This window comes from Marmota monax, unplaced genomic scaffold (assembly GCF_021218885.2).
Source record: "Marmota monax isolate L192 unplaced genomic scaffold, Marmota_monax_Labrador192_F-V1.1 WCK01_AAM20220418_F8-fsc00043, whole genome shotgun sequence".
NCBI classification, from domain to species: domain Eukaryota; kingdom Metazoa; phylum Chordata; class Mammalia; order Rodentia; family Sciuridae; genus Marmota; species Marmota monax.
The window spans coordinates 13,550,112-13,559,644 of record NW_026691982.1 but is presented as its reverse complement, the minus strand read 5'-3'; positions in this window follow the sequence as shown (position 1 = coordinate 13,559,644).

The window sequence follows — 9,533 nt, the reverse complement described above, 5'->3', positions numbered from 1 at the left end:
AGCACCCCTGGAGTTGTAGCTTTCAGAGCTGCTGATAGAGGGCTGTTTGTCATGTGGGAGGCATGAGTAACTTTGGTGGCATCCTGTGGGGAAGAAATGAGAGTAGAGCTCAACAAGCCCCAGGGGTCTGTGAGTAGTTGGAACTGGGAGCTTTGATGAACCAGGGAGGGATGAAAACAAAGATGTTCTGATTGAATCTCATGCTCCTGGTGGGTTATGGCTTTGGGAGTCTGGAGCCCAGGTACAAAGAACTGGGGAGGAAAGTAAACCAGCGTCTGGTTATTGACTGATCCACTGCAACCACAGCCAATAAGCTGTCTTCCCCATGGAAAACCTAGGATCCTGACTGTCTTTCCATCAGTAAGAAGTTCAGATTCAGTGTGATGACGGCAGACGGGAAGCAGGTGAACTCATTAGTCATCTACAGTGAGAAGCTACACCTGTCTCTGTTGTCTCAAAATAAGAAATGCCCAGAAAGTTCACAAGTGCGGGAGGACTAAGGAGGCATTTTGTAAAAGGCCCTTCCAGTGAGGATTGGAAACCCTGTGGGTAATCAGGCTCTGCAGGGTTGAGGAGACAGCGTGGGCAGAATGTGAATCCTGCTGAGTTTTCTTAGCTGCTGTCTCTGCAGAATATGAGGGACAGATGAGAGTGGTGGTTTGGAAAAAAGTTGTGTTGGTGTCCTGGTGAGCTTGGGGCACCAACAACTTGTTCTAATGTTATCTTATTACATTTCAATTTTTAAATGTCCAAAATGTAATTTTATTTTAAAATACTAAATTTACAAATTTCACTTTACTTTTTGGTAATAATGTCTAATCAGAAATTATTAATTTTTGTGTAACTGAACTTATGAATCTCTTCCTTTCCTCTATGCACTGTTTAAATAGACTTTATTTTTGAGAGCATTTTTAGGCTCAGAAAAATTGAGCAGAAGGTACAGAGTTCTCCACATACCCACAGCCTCCCTCATTCCGGATATCCCTCTCTGGAAGGGGTACATTCATTGGTCGATGAACCAACACTGACACATCATTGTCACCCAGAGCCAATAATTTTTTTTAAAATTATTTTTTATATATATTTATTTTTTTAGTTTTTGGCAGACACAACATCTTTGTTTGTATGTGGTGCTGAGGATCGAACCCGGGCCGCACACATGCCAGGCGAGCGCGCTACTGCTTGAGCCACATCCCCAGCCCCAGAGCCAATAATTTAAGGTTCGTTTTTGATTGTGTAAATGCTCTGTGTTTGGAAAAATCTTTAATGGCATTATCTACTATTATGTGTGAATACTATTACATTAGTATCATACAGAACAGTTTCACTTCCCTACAAAATCCTCTGTGCTCCCTGTGTTCGTTCATCCTTCCCCCATCCCCAGGCTCCGGCAACTACTGATCTTTTTATTGTCTTCATAATTTTGACTTTTCCAGAATATCATACAGCCTGTTCAGATTGGCTCCTTTCACTTAGCAATATGGATTTAAGAATCTTCCATGTCTTTTTATGGTGTGAGAGCTCATTTCTTGTTTTCCCTGAATAATATCCACTGTCTGAAGTCATCTCCCAAAGAATATCTTGGTTGTCTCCAAGTTTGGGCCATTATGAATAAAGTTTACATAAATATTTATATTAAGGTTTTTGTGTGGCTGTGAGTTTTCAGCTCATTGGGTAAATAACCAAGGAGTGCAATTGCTGGACCATATGGTAAGAGTGTGTCTAGTTTTGCAAGATTGTCATCCAAAGTAGCTGTACTGTTTTGGATTCCCATCAGCAATGTATGAGAGTTTCTGTTGCTCTACTTCCTTGACAGCACTTGGAATTATCAGTGCTCTTGATTTTGACCATTCTAATAAATATATAGTGATATCTCATTGTTGTTTTAATTGGCATTTCCCTAATGACATATGGTGTACAGCAACTTTTCTTATGATTATTTGTCATCTATATGTCTTCTTTAGTGAGGTCTATTAAGGTCTTTGGGGCATTTTTAAAATTAGCTTGTTTCAGCTTTAAGAGGTTTTTGTGTTTTAGATAATAGTTCTTAATTGAATATGCCTGTGTGTGTGTGTGTGTGTGTGTGTGTGTGTGTGTTGAAGATTAAACCCAGGACCTTGCACATGCTAGAAAAATGCTCTACCACTGATCTATATACATAGCCTTTTGCACATATTTTCTGTGGCTTGACTTTTAATTATTAAGTCCAACTTAGTAATTTTTTCTCTCATGAATCATGCCTTTAGTATTGTACCTATAAAGTCACTATCATAGTCAAAGTTATTTAGATTTTCTACTTTGTTATTTTCTAAGAATTTTACATTGAGATCTGTGATTCACTTTAAGTTTTATTTTTCCTTTTTTTCTCATTTAAAAAATTAGTGCATTATAGTTGTACACACAGATGGGATTTGTTGTTAACATATTTGTACATGTACACAATACACAATGTAACAATGTGATTTGGCCAATATCACAATGTCGCTCCCCAGCCTTTTCCCCTCTTTCCCTACCTCCTGCCTCTTGGTCTGTTTCTTCTACTAATCTCCCTTTGATTTTCATGAGTTGAGTTATTTTTTTGTGAAAGGTACAAAGTCTGTGTCTAATTTTTTTTGCAAGTGGGTGTCCACTTATTCCAGCACCAGTTGGTAAAAATACTATCTTTGTTTCACTGTGCTGCCTTTACCTTGTCAAAGCTCGGTTGACTGTATTTATGTGGCTCTATTTCTGGCCTGTCTACTCTACACATGTCTGTTCTTTGCCAACCTCGAAGCCTTGATTAGTTTATCTTTATTGTGAGTCGTGCCATTGTGTAGTTCTCCAAACGAATATAGGAAATATAAGAGCATGAGGTTGGCATTTCCTGGGGGTGCCATGGTGGCAGAATGTGGTGCATGAAATTGGGTTGCGTGGTAGGAAGTGTTCAGTTGTCATGGGCAGTGGAAAGGGCTCTGGTTGTGGGACTGCCCCTGGCCTTCCCACTGCTGAGAGCCCTAGCTGGAGAGCTGCTCTTGCTGACCCTCTGAGACACACAAACACCTTCTAGGTAGAAACACGATGACTATTCTCCTTTCTGGGTCCTTCCTTGGGCACCATTCCCGATGTAAACTCACAAGAAATGTGGGTGACAGCGGCTGTGAGGGGCCTGACAGAGGGCAGGCTAGACACTGCTGGGACCAAGATCTTGGGAAAAGATGGAGTCATACTGTAGGTCATGGGGGAGAGAGAGGAAGGTAAGTCCTACCAGGCACACCCCCCTTGCCCTGTAGCCTCGCCCTGCTTCAACTTGAGCCCACTTTTCCACAGGGAGAGATGATGCAATATCCCCACCCCCATTCCCAAGCCCCACTACCCTTTATGGCAACGTCCAGTGCACTCACCTTCCTTAGCCCTCCCCCAACCACCCAAGATCAAATTGCTCCACACCTAGCTCTCCCTTAAAAATGGCATCCCTTCCCGTCTTTACCCAGCACCTCCTTTTCCCTTCTTCGGTTTCTCTTTTCCTGTGGCATGAACCGACATGCTCTGTTCTCCTTATTTATTTGCCACTGTTCACCTCCTCAACCAGAATGGAAGCTCTGCAGAGGTAGGGAGACTTAGGGTCTCCTTGTTGTTGTTCCATCCGTAGCACCCATGACAGTGCTTTGCTCTGAATTGCTCTCAACTAGTATAGTCCTCTGTATTTGTTCTGCATCCACGGATTCAACCAACAGCAGATAAAAAATATTTTTAAGAAATTACTCCTGTTGGGGCTGGTGTTGTGGATCAGCGGTAGAGTGCTCGCCTCACACGTGCGAGACCCTGGGTTTGATCTCAGCACGACATAAAAATAAATAAGTGAAATAAAGGTATTTTGTCCAACTACAACTAAAAAAAATATTTTAAAAAAGAAATTCACATGTAATGAACATATACAGACTTTTTTCTTGCCATTAGTCCCTAAACAATACAGTAAAAACAAAACCAACCAAACAAAAAAACTGCTGACATAGCATTTGGTATTATAACTCATCTAGAGATTAAAGTCTATGGGAAGATGTGTGTAGGTTATATGTGAATACTAAGCCATTTTATAAGGGACTTCAGTCCAAAGATTTTGGTGTCTAAGGTGGGTACTGAAACCAATCCCCCATACATACTGTAAGATGACTTATTGATTGAATAAAAGAGTGAAAGTGGATACATTTATTGTCAGTTAGTTTAGTCTTCCATGTATAAATTTTTTTAAAGAAATTATTTGCTTTATCTGCACAATTTAAGGGCAGAGATCCCATCTTATATAAACTATATTCATTCATTTATTCATACATTCCAAACATTTATTGAGCGGCTATTTTATGCTTGTCGGGCACTGTAAGTGATACAGACAGATTCGATCTCTCTTGAAATTTTCAGTTAAGTCACAAGTACAGATGACTAAATAGGGAATAAAAGTGAAATGGAATGCTCATTTAACTAGGAGATTCCTTGTAAATTACTGGGAGATTCCTATGTTAATTCCACACAAGTAACAGCATAGTGCCTGAATTTTTTTTTTTTTTTTAAGTTTTTAAATAGCTCTTCAGTGTGAGTGCTGATGTTGATGTCATGTTTCTTATGAGAGATTGTAGGGAACTTAAATTCATGCTTGTTTTTGCAATTGCTCCCAATTCAACTTCAAAATTAAGACAGAAGTAAAAAATGTCATTCTAGTGATACGTCGAGCTAAGATAAACTTAAATCAGCTTTAGGATTTATATGATTTGGGTATCTGTTTTCTCCCGGAGACCCTGTTTTATGTTAACATCGGGAACAGCAAGTACTTGCTGACCAATGATGCTGACGACAGTGAAGTGTCTCTCTTTGAACTCAAACCCAGTTCATCTATCCAAATGCAACTGCTTTCTCTTCTTCTCTCCCTAGAGAGATTGAGGGATTGAAACCTCAAATGAAAGGCTTCCCATCTGGACTATTGTGACGATGGTGGTAAACAGCACACACAGCGTAGCATTGTTGCAGCTCAGCTGACGTACCTCCCTCATTCACCGTGGCCCCGCCCGGTCCCCAGCAGCACATCTGCAGTGGACAATGAGTCTCATTTCACATTTTGGCTCTGCCATGGGCACCATCATGAGTACTGAACACATGCCCAAAGGATTATAAACAAGGGACCTGTTCAACAACAAATATCAAAATAAAAACAATGTTTCTCTTTTCTCTGTTCTTTCTAGTCCCTCAGGATTCCTTCATGGGCTTCATGAAAACTCTCCCCTTCCATCCACTATAGTGTCTTCCACCTCAGCGTGAGAAGGCTTCTCTGGAGAGGGGCCATAGTGTCTGTCTTGGAAGAAAATATACTCCCTCCAGTATGTCTATCCTAGTGAGCTTTGACCACCTGCCCCAGATGTGGAATAGAAGGATGTAGATAGAGAGATGGCCCAAGACTCTTAGGACATTGCTGCTGGGTCACCACATTTGGTGTGGTTCAGGGATGGCTGCAGTGGAAGATCAAGGACAGTTGTGGTCCCTGACACTTGCTGTTGAGTCAAGTGTTATTGAGAATATTATGGGATGGTGGAGGGCAGTCCAAATTGAGAGAGAGAGAGAGGAGAGAAGTGGCAAATGGTGATCCCAAGTGGTGATCCCAAGGGCTTTTCTCAGAGCACTCATACCCATACAGGTGGCTGTTACAGGTTCTCTCTTCCTACCCACAGACTCTTTCTTAGAGACTGTTTTTCCCTGAAATGGTCCTTAGAGCTGGTCTAAGATGTTCTCTAAGATGGTATCATGGATTCATAAATGTCAAGGTGTTAATTTTTTAAATATTCAAGTCAATTTTATTTCTGTATAAAAAATTAATACTTGGATTTGAAACGTAAAGCATAATACCACTTACTAGAACCAAGACATAACAGATGGAAAAATATGAATCTGACAAAGATCAGTATAACAACGTATACAGATTTCTGGAAAAATAAATAAATGAATAGAATGTATATCAGTGGTAATTTAACCTATGATCATAGATAAGAAGTTTCACTATTAAGATGTCAGTTATCAAGATGTTAGTCTTGAGCACTTTGCTTAAACAGATGACTCACTTCACCTCCAAGAAGGGTCAGCAAAATGTGTGTGTTCAATAAAAGAGAATAAAATCATGGCATTTTCAGGTAAATGGATGTAGTTGGAGAAGGTAATGCTAAGTGTAGTTAGCCAATCCCCCCAAAAAATGGCAAATGTTTTCTCTGATATAAGGTGACTGACTCATAGTGGGGTAGGGAGAGCGAGCATGGGAGGAATAGAGGAACTCTAGATAGGGCAGAGGGGTGGGAGAGGAAGGGAGGGGGCAGAGGTTAGCAATGATGCTGGAATGTGATGGACATCATTATCCAAAGTACATGTATGAAGACATGAATTGGTGTGAACATACTTTATATACAAACAGAGATATGAAAAACTGTGTTCTCTATGTGTAATAAGAATTGCAATGCATTCCGCTGACATGTATTTAAAAAATAAAAGCAATTTAAAAAAAAATGTGTGTGTTCAGATGGAGGCCTCACAGACAGTAAAGCATGTACAGATGCTTCTTAATTTACCATGGGGTTCCATCCTGATCAACCCATAATAAGTTGAAATATCTACCTCAGATTGAAAACATATGTAATCCACCTAATCTGCTGAGTATCCTGGCTGTGCAGCATGGCACACTGTGCCTGTCGGGATTTCTTCTGGTATCACGGGCTGACTGGGAGCTGTGGTCTCTGTCACTGCCCAGCAACCTGAGAGAGAATCTGACTTCACAGCACTGACCTCAGGAAAGAGCTGAATTCCAACTTCCTTGAGCCTGAGGGTGTAGCTCAGTGGAGAGCACTTGCCTAGCATACTGCAAGACCTTGTCTGGTCCGCAGCACTACAAACCAAAAGCAAAACTCCAAGCACTAGGTCTACTGAACATGTATTGTTTTCACACCATCCAAAAGTTGAAACGTGGTAGTTTAAGCCAGCCTAAGCCGGGGACAGTCTGTATTTACTTCTTCAAATACACAGTGGTACTACTTACTTTTCTGTTAGTAGAATGATAGTCCACTCTGATTTCCTAAGGACTTTCCTGATTTTAAAACTAAAAGTCCCATTCCCTGGCAAACCCTCAATCTCAGTGAACATGGATGGTTGGGAATGTACCCATCAAGAGAATTTATACAATTTCCACATGTTCTCTGAGGGCAGGGTCTGCATTTTGCCCCTGGATGGAGCAGCTATCCCTGTCACAAGAAACAGGTGCTCAACCATGGTTGGAGAGCCCTTCTCCCTCTGGTAGTGAAGATGAAGTGTGCTGACCACACCCCCTCACACACACACACAGAGTGATGGCTCTGAAATGAAAACCTCACATTTAGGAATTAGCTGAACTAAGGGTATAGTTGGAGGCTGTAGGGCAGAAATCTTCCCTATACAAAAGCGTCTGAGCTCTGTCTGTAGTTGTAGAGACCAAGTGCTCAGACCAACACTCCTGGTAAGAGCCAAGCCAGACTGTGCCTTGATATTCTCATATGTACTAGTGGGAGCCTCTTTTCTTATGATGGTGGGAGGATTAAATGATAATACATATGAAGCATTTGCATGGTGCCTGACATCAATCAACATGATCTATTATTGATCATTAACAATGTGTACATGTATTGAAACATCACACTGTACCTCCAGATATGTACCATTACTAATGTCAATTAAACATTTTAAATATTAGCTATTATTATCCAACTGTAATATTCGTAAATATTTCTAGCAATGTTTACAAAATAAATTACAGGAGGGGAGGTGGAAACAAAGCCCCATAAAGAGAAGGGAAGATAATGCTAGAGAATAGCCTAATATTTGGATTAGTATTTTTAAGATTTAGTGATGAATCAATAAATTTCAAGGGGGAAGGCAACTTCATTTTAGTTTTTGAAAAGACTGAAAATCTATCATAAAGAACAACCTGAATTGGCAGGATGATGGAAGGAGCAAACAGAATAATCCATTTAGTCTTTGGATTTTATAAATTTTCCCAACATTATGAAGATGTATGAGTTTCAAGGAAATAATTTAGTATAGCTTAAAGGTTAATTAGTGATTTTTTCCTAATTTATAGAATGAGGGAACAAAGGAGAGAGACACAACTTGACATGTACTTGGGAAACTGCAGCCGATACCAGGAGACGTCTCTGTGTGGTAGAACTTAGTATTCATAGGTGTTCTTTAATACAAGAAAAAAAAAAGAAACTTAGTATTCATAGGTGTTCTTTAATATAGGCATTGTGGCACACACCTGAAATCCCAGTGGCTCAGGAGGCTGAGGCAGGAGGATTTCGAGTTCAAAGCCAGCCTCAGCAACTTAGCAAGGCCCTAAGTAACACAGGGAGACCCTATCTCTAAATAAAATTTAAAAAAAGGCTGGGGAACCCTGGGGTTCAATCCCCAGTACAAAAACAACACACACACACACACACACACACATGAAAAATATGAAAGTCAAATAGGGCCTTCAGGAATAAGGAACTATTAGGCATAACTTGTTTATGGTAATGCAAGGTTGTAGAATGGGAGCATGATTTATTTATTTTAAAAGTGTTAGGATTTTGCCTTATTTCAAACATTGAGTTTGGCTAAGAAAAATCAGTTCCTTTCCTGAGTTGTTTTTTTTTAAATCATATAAACATGTTACCAGGCTTATATATACCAAAAAAGGGATACATATGCCACAAAGTTGCAATTATCTATTTATTCTAGGATTAGATATAGAGCTTGACCAAGGACAGATTAAAATGATCTACTTCATTAGCTTAATTAGGAAGCTCCAAATTAGATTTTTGCAGCTAAATTCTTTGGCCAAACAGGGCGAGCAGCTGTTGCCCCAACGTGGGCCTCAAAGGTAGTGCCGCCATCTGAAAGCCCCCAGCCCGCCCCAGGCTGACCTCCATCAGGACTGTGGGAAGCCCATGGGGCCACATCCTGCTGTCCCAGCTTGTGTTGACCTACAGAGCCACTTCAAACGTTGTTTCCAGGAGAAACCCTGCTGACCTTTTCTGTTATTACTTGGACATATGTTAAGCTCCAGGGACCAGCTACATAATTTTCGGGGTCTAAAGCAAAATAAAAATGCAAGACTCCCTGTTCAAAAGTATTAAAAAAAAAAAAAGAATTTCAAAACATGACAGTGGGCCATTAGCCCAGCTTAAACCTTGTGAAACCGGACATCATAAGCCATGAAGCCAGCCCAGCTTTGCAGTCTGAACCATAATTTCCATCTAGCTATGGTTAATGAAATGATTATTTACCAGATAAAGGATCTATTCACTTATCTGGATGTACATAAATACAATATGATTTATGTAGAAATAGCTACTTATAGGCTCCTCAAAAAACTAGGAATGCAACCACCAGAAGACCCAGCCATCCTACTTTTGATATTTATCCAAAAGAAGTAAATCAGCAGACTGTATATAAAACTTCAATATGTATATGCATATATATAACTTCTATATGTATTATATATGTATAACTTCAAT